The sequence below is a fragment of the Schistocerca nitens genome, chromosome 1 (assembly GCF_023898315.1).
Source record: "Schistocerca nitens isolate TAMUIC-IGC-003100 chromosome 1, iqSchNite1.1, whole genome shotgun sequence".
NCBI lineage: Eukaryota > Metazoa > Arthropoda > Insecta > Orthoptera > Acrididae > Schistocerca > Schistocerca nitens.
The window spans coordinates 486,947,909-486,966,030 of NC_064614.1; the positions used below are offsets into that span (position 1 = coordinate 486,947,909).

General features: G+C 39.3%; 1 protein-coding gene across 6 annotated transcripts in view; it reads left to right on the forward strand.

The window, feature by feature from the left end:
* LOC126252407 (G-protein-signaling modulator 2) overlaps positions 1-18,122 on the forward strand; it is a 140,965-nt gene that overhangs the window by 40,904 nt on the left and 81,939 nt on the right. The gene's annotated exons all lie outside the window — the stretch shown is intronic.

Consider the following 18,122-nt stretch of genomic DNA (forward strand, 5'->3'; position numbering starts at 1 on the left):
AGGCTTGATCATTGTCTTTCGTCCCAAGGATAGAAGCATTCCTGAAATAGCTAAGTTTGTAAACTGTTCGTGTGACCATGGCTAAAGTATACCATGAATGGAAAAATGGTGCTATCCAGAACCGGTACTGAGGCAACTGTGGTGAACTGTGGGCCATAGGTGATCAGTAAGTGATGGCTGCAAAGGTGTGTACAGGCAAAGATAGACATGCAAATTTTGAGTAACTGACCACCCGGACGAACCAAGGGCCTACTAATAGTGTCTCCTCACTGACTGTTTAGCAAACAATGCTGTGCATGTGCCTCTGCAGCAGGTGCCTGGTTCACACAGCCATGCTGACTGCTGTTCATCAGTGACAAAGGCTGGAATTTGCATGCAAGTACCACAACTAGATGTTCACTAAGTGGCAGTAGGAGGCCTTTTCAGATGAATCATGTTCTATGTTCCATCAAACGGATGTCCATTGTGCGTGTATGGTGTGAAATGTCTGAAAGCAAACTCCTTGCATGCATTATGGTCTGAGAAATGTTTTATTGGCATTCCCTGGGTAATCTCGCCATTCTGGAAGGCACAATGGATCTATCCTTGGGGACCACGCCCACCTCTACATGCAGTTTGTTTTTCCTTGGCACGATGGTATCTACCAACAGAACACTGCAACATGTCACAGAGATCGGAGTGTACGTGTGTGATTTGGAGAGTATCAGTATGAGTTTACTGTACTGCTTTGGCCATCATCACCCCAGATTTCAACGCAGTCATGAATTTGTGGGACATCTTGATTGGGCTGTTCTTACCATTGATCCTCAAAAGAGAACACTGGTGCACCTGGGCATGGCACTGGAATTGGCATGGCTTGACATCCCTGTCAGTACTTTCCAGAACATCATTGACTTCTTTCCTGCATGTCTCGCACTGTGAAATGTGGTTATTTCAGCTTTTGACAGGTGGTCACATTAGTGTATATTACTTGTATTACAGCTACTTCTGTATGTATTTAGTTTGGAGTGCCCATCAGATACATGCTGAGTATAATGTATTTGATTGGGGTACAGTCAACCTAGTCACTACATACAGTTAAAGTTACCAATTTCATATCTTGACTGTCTCTTGATCTCCAGTTTTGTTGCGTGGACTTAATTCACATTGTTTATCAGTACCCTTTCAACGCAGGAAGTTTTGGATCCAGAAGTTCACAATGCATGTTTAACTGTGGCATGGTAGTGTACTTGACTCTACCTTATGGCAGATATGAACCACAGGCTGTTTCAGAAGGAATAGTAAATATTTTGAATGAAACCTTCCATATTAAATGTGTGCAGTTCTTATTGGTTACAGAGATAGAACTTTTAGAATGGAACCCAAACAAATAATGACAGAAGATATTACACAAAGACAAATGATTAAGTTCGAAACTTATTTTCTAAAATTCCATCTCCGATTTCAGGGAACTTTCTAATTCCCTTAACACCACCATGTGTAGCTCTTTTGGGGTCATCTTGGCCTTCTTTTATGAGGACAGCAATATTCGTATTCTGAATGATCGCGCTTGTAATAACAGGGTTTATGCGTCCAGGGACAACTGGGAGATCCAGGAAAAACCCGGGAATTTTTTAGAATTCTGAAAATTATTCATTTGGTTTTCAGTTAAATTTTTGTAACTTTTCTTAAATCAAAATGATTAAGGCCCGGGGCCTTGGTGATCTAGGAATGTTACTATTTCTGGCAGTCAGTTTTTTTAGGGAATGTTAGGTTTAGGTGATGTCACCTGATAGCTTGGATGTGTAGGGGGTCCCCATCAATGTGGAAGGACATATGCATCCTTGTTGCCTAAATATCATTTTCCAATAATGCTGGAAGCTCGTCCTTTAAGAACATCTGGGTAATGGGTCCCCATAAAACAGTTCAGTAACACAACAGACACAGTCATCCGATTGTCTACCATGACATACCATACACTTACAAAGAAGTGTTCTTGAAAATATCTTTCGGTAAAGGCATGTGGGTTTTAGTCTGATCACTGATGAAAGTTTGATACTGTCATGAGTGAAAGGGCCTTAATCAATAAATAATATTAATGGGGTTACTCCGTGATTTGCAATTATCCAACAGCAAAACTCCAGTTGTCTACCTTTATCTCCTTCTCGAAGGTGTTGAATCCATTGTAAATGATAAGGATAGATTCCATGCATATATAATGTTCATCATATTCTTGTATGTGGAATATCGATATGTGTAGAAATTCTGTGTGGTGTTGTTAAAATACCACGTTCTATCAACTTAATAATGCTGTTCATTTGCATATCCAAAGGAAATATGACTGCTTGGCATTACAACAGTCTCGTGCAGTTTAGTGAAAATGTGAATAAATACTCTTGACTCTAGTACTCCGTGGTTGGAAATCATCTGCCACATTCACGCAAGCAGCAGCAATTTTTCAATTCCAAGACACAAACACAAATACCATTTCAGCATACTTAGCATTTGCGGCATACGCAATATACTTAAATGATACTGTGGGATTGGTTAACGAATTTCAGTCACAGTTGAAAAATTCAGTTATGTAAAATCAAGCACAAATTCACATCTTGAAGTTCAAAACAAAAATTACATTAGATAAATAAACCCATAGAAAATAGAGTACTGACACACAAAATGAAAAGCTAGCTCTGTAATCGGCTGTATCTCTGTAACCAAAATAGCTGGACACATGTTATACAGAATGTTATATTGGATCAATCTGTTATGCCACCTCCTAAAATATTTACTTTCCTTCCTGAACCACACTGTATTTCCTGATGACATTTTATAAAAAATTCATAGTACCTACCAGCTTTCACCTGATGTAATGAGTTTTTCTGTCAGCTGCATGATATCTATCATGTGCAGCTTCAGTCAAAATTCCATCACAAATTTCAAACAACTTTCCGACTGTTGATGTTGTTATCTTTCAAAAAGTGGCTCTGTTCTATGATGGGGCATTTTACTTTCGAAATGTGGTGCTGCAGAAGAATGCTGAAGATAAGGTGGGTAGATCACGTAACTAATGAGGAGGTATTGAATAGGATTGGGGAGAAGAGAAGTTTGTGGCACAACTTGACTAGAAGAAGGGATCGGTTGGTAGGACATGTTTTGAGGCATCAAGGGGTCACAAGTTTAGCATTGGAGGGCAGCGTGGAGGGTAAAAATCGTAGAGGGAGACCAAGAGATCAATACACTAAGCAGATTCAGAAGGATGTAGGTTGCAGTAGGTACTGGGAGATGAAGAAGCTTGCTCAGGATAGAGTAGCATGGAGAGCTGCATCAAACCAGTCTCAGGACTGAAGACCACAACAACAACAACAGTGTTTTTAAGTAAAATCAAAAGAAACATGTAATAGTGGTTTTCTAAATGCATGTTCACACTTGTAATAACAGGGTGCATGCGACCCAGGACAACTGGGAGATCCAGGAAAACCCTGGGAATTTTTTAGAATTCTGGGAATTTTTTAGAATTCTGGGAATTTTTCATTATTTGGTTTTCAGTTAAATTTTTGTAACTCTGACTGCTAAGAACCAATAGTCTAACAAAGGATATTGCTGTATCTCACTACTACAGCAATAAAACACGAAAGAGAGAAACAAGTGAAAATAAAACTTACGTTGCAAAGGAAATGTGCCATATACGACGACGACACCACAGTGCTCTTAGAAGCGTCTGCCAACAGCAAAATGTGTCTAAGGCTTTAGGAAGACTATGCATTGCTTCATAACAACAAATTGCCTCCGATGAGCATGACTTCACAACTGTTTACATTAGATTCGTTAGATCAGTTGCGAGCAATTTCTTGTGCATGCACAGTTGAGTCGTGTATGAGTAGTACCTTCTCCCGCTTCTGGGGAGTGTGCCAGTTAGCTGTATAAGCAATAGAAGCAAGCAGTCAGATGCTACCCGTAAAAATTTTACTCGTGCACCTAAGATGCCAGATTCACGCATGCGCAACAGGCCCGGATCTAGGGGCCAGGGGGCAAACTGGGGTATCTGCCCCAGACAGATAATCTTGGAGGGGGGATGGGGGGAGGGAGGGGGGGGGGGGCGGCAATTCATTTTCTTGAGAAAAAAAACCTTGTTTCACAAAGCGCCTAGCATCCAGTGCACATTAGTCTATCGATTATTCATATCATTTTGAAACACATCCCTGTTGATTTTTGAACCTTTTTGAACACATTCTGAATGAGCCATAAGTTGATTTTTGAATGTGTGTCAGGGGAATCGCCATTGCATCTGGAAATAAACTTTCCTGCAAAAAAAAGAGGACGGGGCTATACGAGCTGAGCAGAATAGAACCGCACGGGTGAACGCCAATCTTTGTTTACGTGGTTGACTGGGTTTGCGAATGATCAGTGTTGTTATAATTACTAGTGAAATCCATAGATTCAGAGTACTGGACTGGAAATAAACAACTGACGGGAATAACAGCTAAGAAAGATTGTATATTATCTTCTCAGTGTATCCAAGAAAATGAAATTTTGACAGAAAATTTTTGGCCAGATTGCTACCCTAGTAAAGGCCAGTTTTATAGTCTCCGGCTAGCAGCCACTGAAGTTCTATTCTGGAAGTAGCACAGAAAACGCGTTGTACGAACACTAATAATACCTCATCGGGCTAATCAGAGAATAAACACGGGACAACTAAACCGATGATTGTGGCAGGGTTAGTGAAATTAACCATAGAATACATTTTGTCACTGGCAGGAATAGTTCCAGAATTAGTGATGACAAGATTGTTTGTTGAGGAATGAGGAGAAATGGTGACATCACACAAAATATGGAAGAATGTGACGATTCCACATTTATATAAGAATTTCGTACTACTGCTTTTCGATCTCATGCTTCAGAAGCTGGAGCTTATGAATGAAATGTGAAACTATTTCCTAACATAAAACTTTTTGCTTGTGGTAGGCCTAATAGGCATTTGATATTGGTACCTCGTGAATTATATTCTGTCATGTTATAAAAATGACCATTTGTGCCTAAACAACCTCACTTATTTGTTGTTGCTACAATTGCTGCAATATTAGGCAGGCCTATTTAATTTTATCTAGCAGACAGTGACAAAATACATCTAATCAGATCAAGAAACCACACCAATCTTGAGTACCATTTGTATTAACAGCTTTTTCAGTATTAGACAACAACATTTCGTTTTTTCATGTAGCAAAAATGTTTGATGAACTTTGATGAGATAATAGATTCTTTCCCAGAAATGAAAGCACGCCACATAACGCTGTAGCAAGATTAGAGAGAATAAAATGCTAGGACTTAAGGATTGAAGAAATGCGCACTGTCTTGCTTATCTCTTGTCTTTACTGGTTTTAGATACTGACAGGTTTCAGATAGATTGTATAATGGTAAGACAGAGATTTCGGAACCAGGTTTTAAATTGTAAGACATTTCCAGGGGCAGATGTGGACTCTGACCACAATCTATTGGTTATGAACTATAGATTAAAACTGAAGAAACTGCAAAAAGGTGGGAATTTAAGGAGATGGGACCTGGATGAACTGACTAAACCAGAGGTTGTACAGAGTTTCAGGGAGAGCATAAGGGAGCTATTGACAGGAATGGAGGAAAGAATTACAGTAGAAGAAGAATGGGTAGCTTTGAGGGATGAAATAGTGAAGGCAGCAGAAGATAAGCAGGTAAAAAGATGAGGGCTAGTAGAAATCCTTGGGTAACAGAAGAAATATTGAAGTTAATTGATGAAAGGAGAAAATATAAAAATGCAGTAAATGAAGCAGGCAAAAAGGAATACAAACGTCTCAAAAATGAGATCGACAGGAAGTGCAAAACTGCTAAGCAGGGATGGCTAGAGGACAAATGTAAGGATGTAGAGGCTTATCTCACTAGGGGTAAGTTAGATACTGCCTACAGGAAAATTAAAGAGACCTTTTGAGAAAAGAGAACCACTGTATGAATATCAAGAGCTCAGATGGAAACCCAGTTCTAAGCAAAGAAGGGAAAGCAGAAAGGTGGAAGGAGTATATAGAGGGTCTATACAAGGGCGATGTACTTGAGGACAATATTATGGAAATGAAAGAGGAGGTAGATGAAGATAAAATGGGAGATATGATACTGCATGAAGAGTTTGACAGAGCACTGAAAGACCTGAGTCGAAACAAGGCCCCGGGAGTAGATAACATTCCATTAGAACTACTGACAGCCTCGGGAGAGCCAGTCCTGACAAAACTCTACCATCTGGTGAGCAAGATGTATGAGACAGGCGAAATACCCTCAGACTTCAAGAAGAATATAATAATTCCAATCCCAAAGAAAGCAGGTGCTGACAGATGTGAAAATTACCGATCAATCACTTTAAAAAGTCATGGATGCAAAATACTAACACGAATTCTTTACAGACGAATGGAAAAACTGGTAGAAGCCGACCTCGAGGAAGATCAGTTTGGATTCCGTAGAAATATTGGAACACGGGAGGCAATATTGACCTTACGACTTATCTTAGAAGAAAGATTAAGGAAAGGCAAACCTACATTCCTAGCATTTGTAGGCTTTGAGAAAGCTTTTGACAATGTTGACTGGAATACTCTCTTTCAAATTCTGAAGATGGCAGGGATAAAATACAGGGCTCGAAAGGTTATTTACAATTTGTACAGAAACCAGATGGCAGTTATAAGAGTCGAGGGACATGAAAGGGAAGCAGTGGTTGGGAAGGGAGTGAGACAGGGTTGTAGCCTCTCCCCGATGTTATTCAATCTGTATATTGAGCAAGCAGTGAAGGAAACAAAAGAAAAATTCGGAGTAGGTATTAAAATCCATGGAGAAGAAATAAAATCTTTGAGGTTCGCCGATGACATTGTAACTGTCGGAGACAGCAAAGGACTTGGAAGAGCAGTTGAACGGAATGGACAGTGTCTTGAAAGGAGGATATAAGATGAACATCAACAAAAGCAAAACTAGGATTATGGAATGTAGTCGAATTAAATCGGGTGATGCTGAGGGAATTAGATTAGGAAATGAGACACATAAAGTAGTAAAGGAGTTTTGCTATTTGGGGAGCAAAATAACTGATGATTGTCGAAGTAGAGAGGATATAAAATGTAGACTGGCAGTGGCAAGGAAAGCGTTTCTGAAGAAGAGAAATTTGTTAACATTGAGTATAGATTTAAGTGTCAGGAAGTCGTTTCTGAAAGTATTTGTACGAGGGCCGTTCAGAAAGTAAGCTCCGGTTGATTTAAAAAAATACACCAAGTTAAATAAAAATATTTTAATATATACATCTTACAACTACATCTTTGCACTATTTTTCTACATAGTCTCCATAGCGATTGAGGCACTTATCGTATCTCTTCACAAGCTTTGAAATTCCTTCTGCATAAAAATCACCCGCTTGTGCCTGGAGCCAGCCTGTGACCGCATCTTTGAGCTTAGAGAGTCTTAGAAATCTGTGGAAAACCAGTAGACAACTCCGACATTGAGAAACGTCGATTTTCACGAACTTTTGCATCAACTGTCTGAACGAGTTCGTCAGTCACCAATGATGGTCTACCACTCCTCTCTTCATCATGAACGTTTTCTCGTCCACTTTTAAATAAACGTACCCATTCACGGACAACTCCTTCACTCATAACTCTTGGTCCGTACACGGCACAAAGCTCACGATGAATAGCTGCTGCAGAATATCCTTTGGCTGTAAAAAACCTTATGACAGCACGCACTTCACATTTGGCGGGGTTTTCTATTGCAGCACACATTTCAAACTGCCACAAAAACTAAACTAGCGCAGGTACGACGTTCACTCGACCATGGCTTGATACCGACTGACCTGTTGAGTGCGTGAACGCACAGATGGCGTCGCTACTCCCCCCACAACCCGCACTGAGACCAATCGGAGGTTACTTTCTGAACCGCCCTCGTATGTAGCATAGCCATGTATGGAAGTGAAACATGGACAATAACGAGTTTGGACAAGAAGAGAATAGAAGCTTTCGAAATGTGGTGCTACAGAAGAATGCTGAAGATTAGATGGGTAACTAATGAGGAGGTATTGAAAAGGATTGGGGAGAAGAGAAGTTTGTGGCACAACTTGACTAGAAGAAGGGACCGGTTAGTAGGACATGTTTTGAGGCATCAAGGGATCACCAATTTAGTATTGGAGGGCAGCGTGGAGGGTAAAAATCGTAGAGGGAGACCAAGAGGTGAATACACTAAACAGATACAGAAGGATGTAGTTTGCAGTAAGTACTGGGAGATGAAGAAGCTTCCACAGGATAGAGTAGCATGGAGAGCTGCATTAAACCAGTCTCTGGACTGAAGACCACAACAACAACACATATTTAATTTTATGTCACACTACACAGCTAGTTATTAGCTAATAGGCAATAAAGAGTGCACATTTTCTGAAGATTTCTTGTTCTCCCAGTTGCAAATAATCCCAACCAGTATTAATTGCGAGGTTTTTTTTTGAAAAAGAGGGGCAGGATGTCAAACCAGCTGACTGGGAGCAGGAAAGGCACCACAGGACATTTTAATTTCCACTGTCCTGAATATAGTTTGATTGCATTCATATAAAATATTACATGTTTGGATTCCACAGAATGAAATAGATAGAAGAATGCTGTGTGAAGAAGTGTGATACTGCACTTTGGAACTCTTAAGACCCAGTAACATGTCTTACATTTCCTCGAACACATATGTTTTATGTATCAGACTCTTCAGAAAAATGTGTGCTACGAAATGAACAAATTTTTGAAAAGTTCCCCCCCCCCCCCCCCCCCCATGTAGCTTAAACGCTTGATGGAGGGGGAGGGGCGGGGGGGGGGGGGAGGCGCCACTATCTACTATTGCCCCGGTTCGGAAATATCGTAGATCCGGGGCTGGTGCACAGAGCAGTCTGAGTTTTAGTGGGCAGGTAGGTAGTCTCCACGTAACCTGTGTTTACGTGTAGTCATTTTACTGTTTCCTCTTGGTTTATTGCTCTCACATCAAATGAAAACAAAGCGGATTTCTAGGGTCTGGAGCTATCAAGTGAATTAAAATACATTCACATAATTATGGAAGGCTAAAATATGTTATTAGTTTCATATTTTATTTGCACCTTCCTGACAGAGTCAAGCATTAATCACCTTGCAGAACAATGAAGTTATTTACATCCGAATCTGGATTAGTATGGTTCACGAAATTCCGATGCTCTTGGAATATCCTCTAATGTCTTTTTTTTAATGCTTTACATGTACAAACATACGGGCTTTCTGCGTCGTCATAACTGTTCAAGCACAATGACTCCCGTTTATCTGGCGTGCTCTGGCAACTGCTGAAATGAACCTATTTCGAAAAGGTCGCGTGAAAATACTGCGAATGGTTGTTTTTAAATGCATTACTTTCAAGTAAATTTCATTTTACGTGAGATGACCTATGTGCGAAAATGTAGAATGAATTTCCTAAATCACAGAACGTTTGACTCTCATTTAAAAATCAGCTCTTTGAGGACGACCGTGTAGAAGTTTCGAGCCCAGAAGATCAGACATTTATGTCGTCATTAAAAATTTTACAGGCACATTTGTGTGATATATCTTAAAGTGTCCCCCCATGAACCATGGACCTTGCCGTTGGTGGGGAGGCTTGCGTGCCTCAGCGATACAGATGGCCGTACCGTAGGTGCAACTACAACGGAGGGGTATCTGTTGAGAGGCCAGACAAACATGTGGTTCCTGAAGAGGGGCAGCAGCCTTTTCAGTAGTTGCAGGGGCAACAGTCTGGATGCTTGACTGATCTGGCCTTGTAACATTAACCAAAACGGTCCTGCTGTGCTGGTACTGCGAATGGCTGAAAGCAAGGGAAACTACAGCCGTAATTTTTCCCGAGGACATGCAGCTTTACTGTGAGAGCTGCATCAAACCAGTCTCAGGACTGAAGATGACAACAACAACAACAACAACAACAATCTTAAAGTGTAGCACGCACAAAAAAGATCATCATTGTACATGAAAGCATAGCTTCTCATGCAGCTTATTAATCTTCGAGACCAATATTATATATGAAAGCTGTTCTTTTCTTGTAGCAACAATGTATAAATTTTTAAACCATCAACTTTTTGTATTTGTGTGTTCGCGCTACGTAACAGTGCTGTTGCTATTGGCTGACATCATCACGTGTCCTATGCTCTGAATATCCGCTGTCATCAGCTTGCGAGATCACGTGACGAGCAATAGCTGACTTACAAAAGCGCATCACAGTCTTGATTTCAATGCTTCGGAAAGTAACATGTGGTGTTTGGTGGAGTTTGAGTTTATACTTTCGTAATATGAAAATATGCAGTGTACATGTTGCTGCACATCAAACATCTTTCCAAAACGTGTTTTCTTTCCCGAGTTTTGTTTTCTAAAGTTCCAGGAAATTCTACGCTGGTGTATAAAATTATAATCATTGAATAAATGATAAGTTTTACAGTTCCGAGAAAAAGTATAAAGTCACTAAACACGGAAAAAGTGCATTTTCACCCGGAAGAAAGTGTATTTTTAACTGGGATATACAGGAATTTTTTTCCCTGTCAGCGTATACACCCGGAATAGATGGTAATATTTCCATGTTCCAAGCTGTTCGTAAACATTTGTCATGTATGTCTTTTGAAAAATTACAGAAACTAGTCCCCCCCCCCCCCACCCCCTTTCCCCTTCCCTTGGCTCACAAGTGCACACATTCATCCGCCCTCTCCGTAAGAGAAACACACGTCACGCACACACGATTGCCAACTCTAGCATCTTGAGAATGGTGTGTGTGCTGGAAGCCTTATGTGAGTGTCTTTTAATTGTGCCTGTTTGCAACTTGATGTGTCTTGTTTATGGTAATAGCAATCTTTCTTTTCCTATGTAGTTGATATTCCTACTTGGAGTTTCCATTGTTAGATCACAAATAGTTCAGTCGTTATATATCATAGTACTTTGTCACCCACGACATACAACTATTTAAGCAGAGAGGCTCTAATGGTCACATGTATAGGAAATCGTACAGAAACAATTATGATGACATCACTAGGAATGAATTCTGGAAATACATTTAACAGAGACTACAAAGTGATTGGTTTTCACTGTGTTTTGTGGTTAGGCGGCATGGTATCAGTCAATAATGATTGTATACAGTTTTATATGGATGCTTAACATGGCATGCCATGTATCGTTACAAAGCAGATATCTTCTTCTCATGTAGGTGTTCAGTATAAGTTCTGAAGTTAGCTCCACCATAACATTTGCAGTAGCTCTAGTTGCTCTAGAGTAAGGTCTGGAGTGACCTGGCCATTAGTGTTCTGGTGTCACTATAGATATTGTTTTAATTTTTAATTTGGAGTATGCCAGTCAAATCTCAAGAATTGCTTACAGTACCTTTGTCTGCCAATTGTAGTTTGTTACAAATCCTTTATACTAACATATAAGCATTACACATTTATTTAGTTACTAATGCTGCAAATTGTTGGCAGATTTATAAAACTTTTTGTATAGCTTTGATAAGGTAACTCAGATTTAACAACTGCCAGTCCTAGAATTACTGTAAGTTTGTATCTCACTCATATTACCCATTGTACATGACAGTTATTCTGTTTGATGTTTTACATGCATTAGTTGACTGGGTTTTCAGAGGTGCATTTTCAGCATGACAATACTGTTCATTTTGACCATGATATGACTTTGATCTTTCACATTGTTTAGTGTCGGCCTCTTAGTTTGTTCAGTAACAAAATGTAAATGCTATTTATCACAGTGTCACCTCCACCCTATTAATGCAGTTGTGGTTGAAATAATTGTTCGAAAAGATGATTTTGACGGTGTCAGTTAGTTTGAAGTGTGGCTAGATGTTATTAGTCAGTTTGAGGATATGGTGACTGATTCAATTAACGAGTAAGAAGAAAATATAAAAATGCAATAATGGTATTATTTGATGTGTCATTGCTCGTCTTAGTTCTCCCTCTATAGGTAAGATTAGCTGAAGAATGTAAACATACTCCTTCGATGAAGCTGTACGCCAGTTTTTGAGAAATATTAAGACAGAGCAACTATTGTGGGCTATGGGCATTATGAGCAATCTACAGACCTATTGGAAAATTTACTCCAGCTGCTTTATTTTAATGTTGTTGTTTTTCCTTTCTGAGCATTTAAAGGAGATATTGTAGTGTGTTCATTACATTGCATCACGTTTAAATGTTATCAGTGCATGAACATTATTGGTATTTTTCTTGTAACACTACACTTTTCACTACTGTTTCACAAATTATTGCTCACTGAGAATACAGAGTATATACAAGCCCTCTGCACTGTGTGCACAATAATAAAGTAACATAAGACAACCCAGGTATTGCAACATTTAATTTTTATGTAAAGTTAGCATGTGAAGAAAGTGTGGAAGGGTCATAAAGCTCATCAAATATGATGTCGTATATTAAACACCTATTCAAAGGGCTAACGAGGTGCTTATGAGTCTCCAGGAGGAAAGGCTGTGTGAGGGTACATATTCGTAAACTCTGATGAAACGGGGAAAATATTTCACTGCTCTGCTAGACCAGCTCTTTCCATTGATCTATTCATGCGAGCTGGTTCACACTCAAGCCACAACAGTAAGCTGGCTCAAAGTGAATAATGATATGGGAAGGGGAGAGGAGGGAGGAATTGGAACAAGATAGCTCTTCATTAAAAACTGCTGTTGAAGAGTCTATTCTATAGCTCCTAATGTTATTTCTACAGAGATATCACTTCACAATAGCTAATTGACACCTCTTGAGGTAAATTTATTTTCTAAGACTGTTGCATTGATGAGCAATTGAAATGAAACTTAAATTTCTTTTAAGTGACGAAGTGCATAACATGGAACATCAAAGTACAAAACATGATATTTCTTACTACTGATGTAGCCTTATGATTAATTCATTTTCAGACAGAGTTTAAATTGATATCAAGTTGTATTTTGTGACTATTTTATTCACATGTTAAGCATGAAAATACTGCATGTCAATGAATACTACTTATTTTGCTTATCAGTAAGCATCAGGTCTTTGGTACCACTTTCTGAGTGCTATTAATCTGAAGATAAGCTTTTAAGATTAAGTGCCGGCCGAAGTGGCCGAGCGGTTCTAGGCGCTACAGTCTAGAACCGCGCGACCGTTACGGTCGCAGGTTCGAATCCTGCCTCGGGCATGGATGTGTGTGATGTCCTTAGGTTAGTTATGTTTAAGTAGTTCTAAGTTCTAGGGGACTGATGACCTCAGAAGTTAAGTCCCATAGTGCTCAGAGCCATTTGAACAATTTTTTTTAATATGAAGTCTGTCAGTGGGCTTCTGTAGGCGGATTTAATCTTCTTTTTTATGGAATAAGGCTGCCCACACAAGTAGGCAAATACAAACATTGAATTAACCACAGCTGCAAACTTGTGAAGTCATGAAAGTTTATGTTGAGGAAAATTCCTGTGCAAGTCTGCTAGACTTATTTTATTATAGGACTTATTACACAACTGCCTGTCACTCAGCAGATCTGTAAGTTCTATCTGTAGCAAGGAATCGTACTGTGATGTGCTGTAAATTTATGTTGCTATGTCTGACCTTCGCTGTGAAGTTGCTAACCCAGCCATCATACTACTTTTCATTGATTTAAAGTGAGTTGCTCTCCACATTGAGCACTGTGGTGTAAGTATATACACTTGTGTGTAAGGCTACTGCAAACCTGAAACATTGGTCTGGAGACAGTGGCGTAGTTTGCCCTTTCCTGCACTACATAATGACGTCTGATTGATCAGTTTTACCTTGGGCACTCACTTTGCAGGTGGTGAGCACTTGCAAAAACAGAAGGGAAAAAGTTAAAGTGACAAATTAAAGCCATTTAAAACTTTCATTCGTAATAGTATACCAACAGTAGGCCTTGCGGTTTAAAAAGGGGGGGGGGGCAGTGTAACAAATTTTTTGCAGTGTTGACGAGCATAATCCTTGTTGACAGATTATATAAACCTACAGGTTACTTTTAATTAAGATAAAATTTATTGTTTACTTCATTGTATACAGAAACCCGTAAAACGTTTTACTGCTACAGAAGCAACAAGAAAAATTCAGCAATTTGCACCTCATAAGTTTTGAACCTGAACGTGAATCTAAAACTTGGCATGGATAATGTAGTGACTAGAATAATTCAATAGCGACACAATTGGGTATCTAGCAACTTATGAAATGGAAATCAATGTTTGCTGCAAAAAGTATAATACACATTGGATCTTGAAATGTGGGATCCTTAAATCAAGATACGTTAACCTGCTGTGCTGCGAATGTTGGGTTGGTTCATTTCTTGGTCTGAGCGGACCTGAAAGGGAAGTTTGAATCGCAGCAGTGCCAACAACCTAAGTGACCATTTGATGTGGCTAAACTAAAAGACAAATAAGTAGAAAATACATTTGTAATCAGCCTTAGAAATCGATCAATTCCAGGCACTTCAAGAACAACCTGACGAAGTGGAAACACAGTGGTTTAAATTCAAGGATTCTCTGAGTACACGTGCTGAAGAGGCATTTGAACAACGGAAAAGAACACAGAAACAGTAGTGGATTCAAGGCCAAACTTGGCATTTATAGACGAAAGAAAGATGGCAAAGCAACAGTGCCAACAAGCTAAATATCAAGAAGAGCTTCAAGTAACTATATGAAAATACGCAGAGTGGAAAGATAGAGAAGTTCAAAATGCTGCCTCTCAAAATGACACCAGGTCATTATAACACACCATTTGCGAACTTACTGAGACCCACAGTTTTTCAAACTCCCCCACAAAGGATAAAAATGGCAAACTTCTGCTCACAAAAGATGAACACGCTGCCTATTGGGTTGAGTACTTTAAAGAAACTGTAAACTAGCCCACTTCTCTTAATGCTGACAACATTCCAAATGAGACAGATGCAAGAGCTAATGGTAAAATCAGGTGATATAACAGAAGCACAGATGTGAGCAGCGGCTACAACACTTAAAAATCATAAAGCAGCTAGTTTAGATGAAATTTCATCTGGAATTCTGACATATGGAGATCCAGACTTAATTCACCTCTGCAATATGTGTTGGCAAACAAGGCATGTTCCAGTAGACTGGAGGTGCAACATCATTGTTAAACTACTAAAGAAGGGAAATCTAACCAAATTTACAACTGGCTTCTCTTCGTACCATGCAAAGTCTTTTGCCTCAGTCTTCTAAAAAGGATAAAAGAAGCAGCAGATTGTTGACTACAAGAATGGGCTGGCTTTCGAAGAGGGAGATCCAGTTCTGAACAAATATTATTGTTCTATGAAATGTAATAGAACAATGCATAGAATTCAACTATCCACTGCACACAACCTTTATTGATTTCCTTTTTTTTTAAAAAAAAAAAAAAAAAAGCTTTTGACAGTATATACATATTGTAAGCCTGTATGGAATCCCTGACAGTCACACTGATGTTTCCAGAAACCTGTATCTAGATTTTAGTTGCTGAATAAGAACGGAAGATGGGTACACCCCTTTCTGACAATTGTCAGAAGGGATATATTTTGTCACTATTCCTTTTTATATTAGTCATAGTTTATATTGTAGTGAAGTTGAAATAGATAGTTCCTGCAAATTACTATGGGTAGAGGCTATACTCAACAGCCGTACCAAAATAATAATTGGCTCCTTCTACCAACCCCCCAACTCAGATGATATAATAGCTGAATGCCTCAAAGAAAACTTGAATCTCATTACAAATAAGTACACCACTCATACAGTTATAATTGGCGGAGACTTCAATCTACCCTCGATTTGTTGGCGAAAATACATGTTCAAAGCCTGTGGTAAGACAGAAAACATCTTCCGAAATTGTGCTAAATGCTTTCTCTGAGAATTAGTTTGAACAATTAGTTCATGAGCCCACACGAATTGTAAATGGTTGTGAAACACACTTGACCTCTTAGCCACAAATAATCCTGATCTAATAGAGAGCGTCATGACGGATACAGGGATTAGTGAACGTAAGGTCATTGTAAAGAGGCTCAAAACCGTATCAACCAAAACCACTAAAAATAAATGCAAAATATATCTAATTAAAACAGCAGATAAAAATTCGCCTGATGCCTTCCTAAGAGAGATTCTCAATTCCATCCCAGCTAATTATGTAAATGTAGACCAGATACGGCTCAAATTCAAAGATACAGTATCGACAGCAATAGATAGATTCATACCGCATCAGTTAGTAAGAGATGGGACTGATCCACCATGGTACACAAAACACGTCAGAACACAGAACACTGTTGCAGAACAACGCAAAATCCCCAAGACTGGCTAAGTTTCACAGAAACTCGAAATTTAGTGTGGACGTCAATTCGAAATGCCTTCAATAGTTTCCACAATGAAATATTGTCTCAAAATATGGTAGAAAACCCAAAGAGATTCTGGTCATATTTAAAGTACACCAGTGGCAAAAAACAGTCAATACCGTCACTGCGCGATAGCGATGGAAATGTTACCAATGATGGTGCCATGAAAGCAGAGTTACTAAATATAGTTTTCCGTAATTCCTTCACGAAAGAAGATGAAATAAATATTCCAGAATTCGAAACCATAACAGCTGTTAGCATGAGTGACATAAAAGTTGACATCTTAGGTGTTGCAAAACAACTCAAATCACTTAAGAAAGGCAAGTCTTCCGGTCCAGATGGTAGACCAATCAGGTTCCTTTCAGAGTATGCAGACACACTAGCACATTTCTTAGCAATCATATACAACCACTCAGTTGACGAAAGGTCTGTTCCAAAAGACTGGAAAGTAGCACAGGTCACACCAATATTCAAGGAAGGAAATAGGAGTAACCCATTGAATTACAGACCCATATCACTGACCTCAATTTGCAGTAGGATTTTGGAGCATATACTGTGCTCGAACATTATGAATCACCTTGGAGAAAATGACTTTTTGATTCATAACCAACACGGATTCAGAAAATATCGTTCTTGTGCCTTCCCATGAAGTAATAAGTGCTGTCGACAAGGGATCTCGGATCAATTCCGTATTCCTAGATTTCCAGATTTCACCAGCGACTATTAATCAAATTGCTTGCATATGGAGTATCGTCTCAGTTGTGTGACTGGATTTGTGATTTCCTCTCAGAGAGGTCACAGTTCGTAGTGATAGACAGTAAATCATCGAGTAGAACAGAAGTGATATCTGGCGTTCTGCAAGGTAGTGTCATAGGCCCTCTGCTGTTCCTGATTTATATAAATGACCTAGGTGATAATCTGAGCAGCCCTCTTAGATTGTTTGCAGATGATGCTGTAATTTACCGTTTAGTAAAGTCATCAGACGGTCAATTCCAATTACAAAATGATCTATAGAGAATTTCTGTGTGGTGCGAAAAGTGGCAATTAGCGCTAAACAAAGAAAAGTGCGAGGTCATCCACATGGGTACTAAAAGAAATGTGATAAATTTTGGTTATACGATAAATCACACAAATCTAAGGGCTGTCAATTCGACTAAATACCTAGGAATTACAATTATGAGCAACATAAATTGGAAAGACCACATAGATAATATTGTGGGGAAGGCGAAACAAAGACTGCGCTTTGTTGGCAGAACACTTAGAAGATGCGACAATCCCACTAAAGAGACAGTCTACATTACACTTGTCTGTCGTCTGCTGGAATATTGCTGTGCAGTGTGGGATCCTTACCAGGTAGGATTGACGGAGGACATCGAAATAGTGCAAAGAAGGGCACCTCGTTTCGTGTTATCACGCAATAGGGGTGAGAGTGTCACTGATATGATATGCGAGTTGGGGTGGCAGTCACTGAAACAAAGGCAGTTTTTTTTTGCGGCGAGATCTATTTACAAAATTTCAATCACCAACTTTCTCTTCTGAATGCGAAAATATTTTGTTGACACCCACCTACGTAGGGAGAAATGATCATTATAATAAAATAAGAGAAATCAAAGCTCGAACAGAAATATTTGGGTGTTTCTTTTTTCCGCGTGCCATTCAAGAGTGGAATGGTAGAGAAGTGATATGAAAATGGTTCGATGAACCTTCTGCCAGGCACTTAAGTGTGAATTGCAGAGTAACCATGTAGATGCAAATGTAGACTTCATAATGAGAACAACTGTAGAC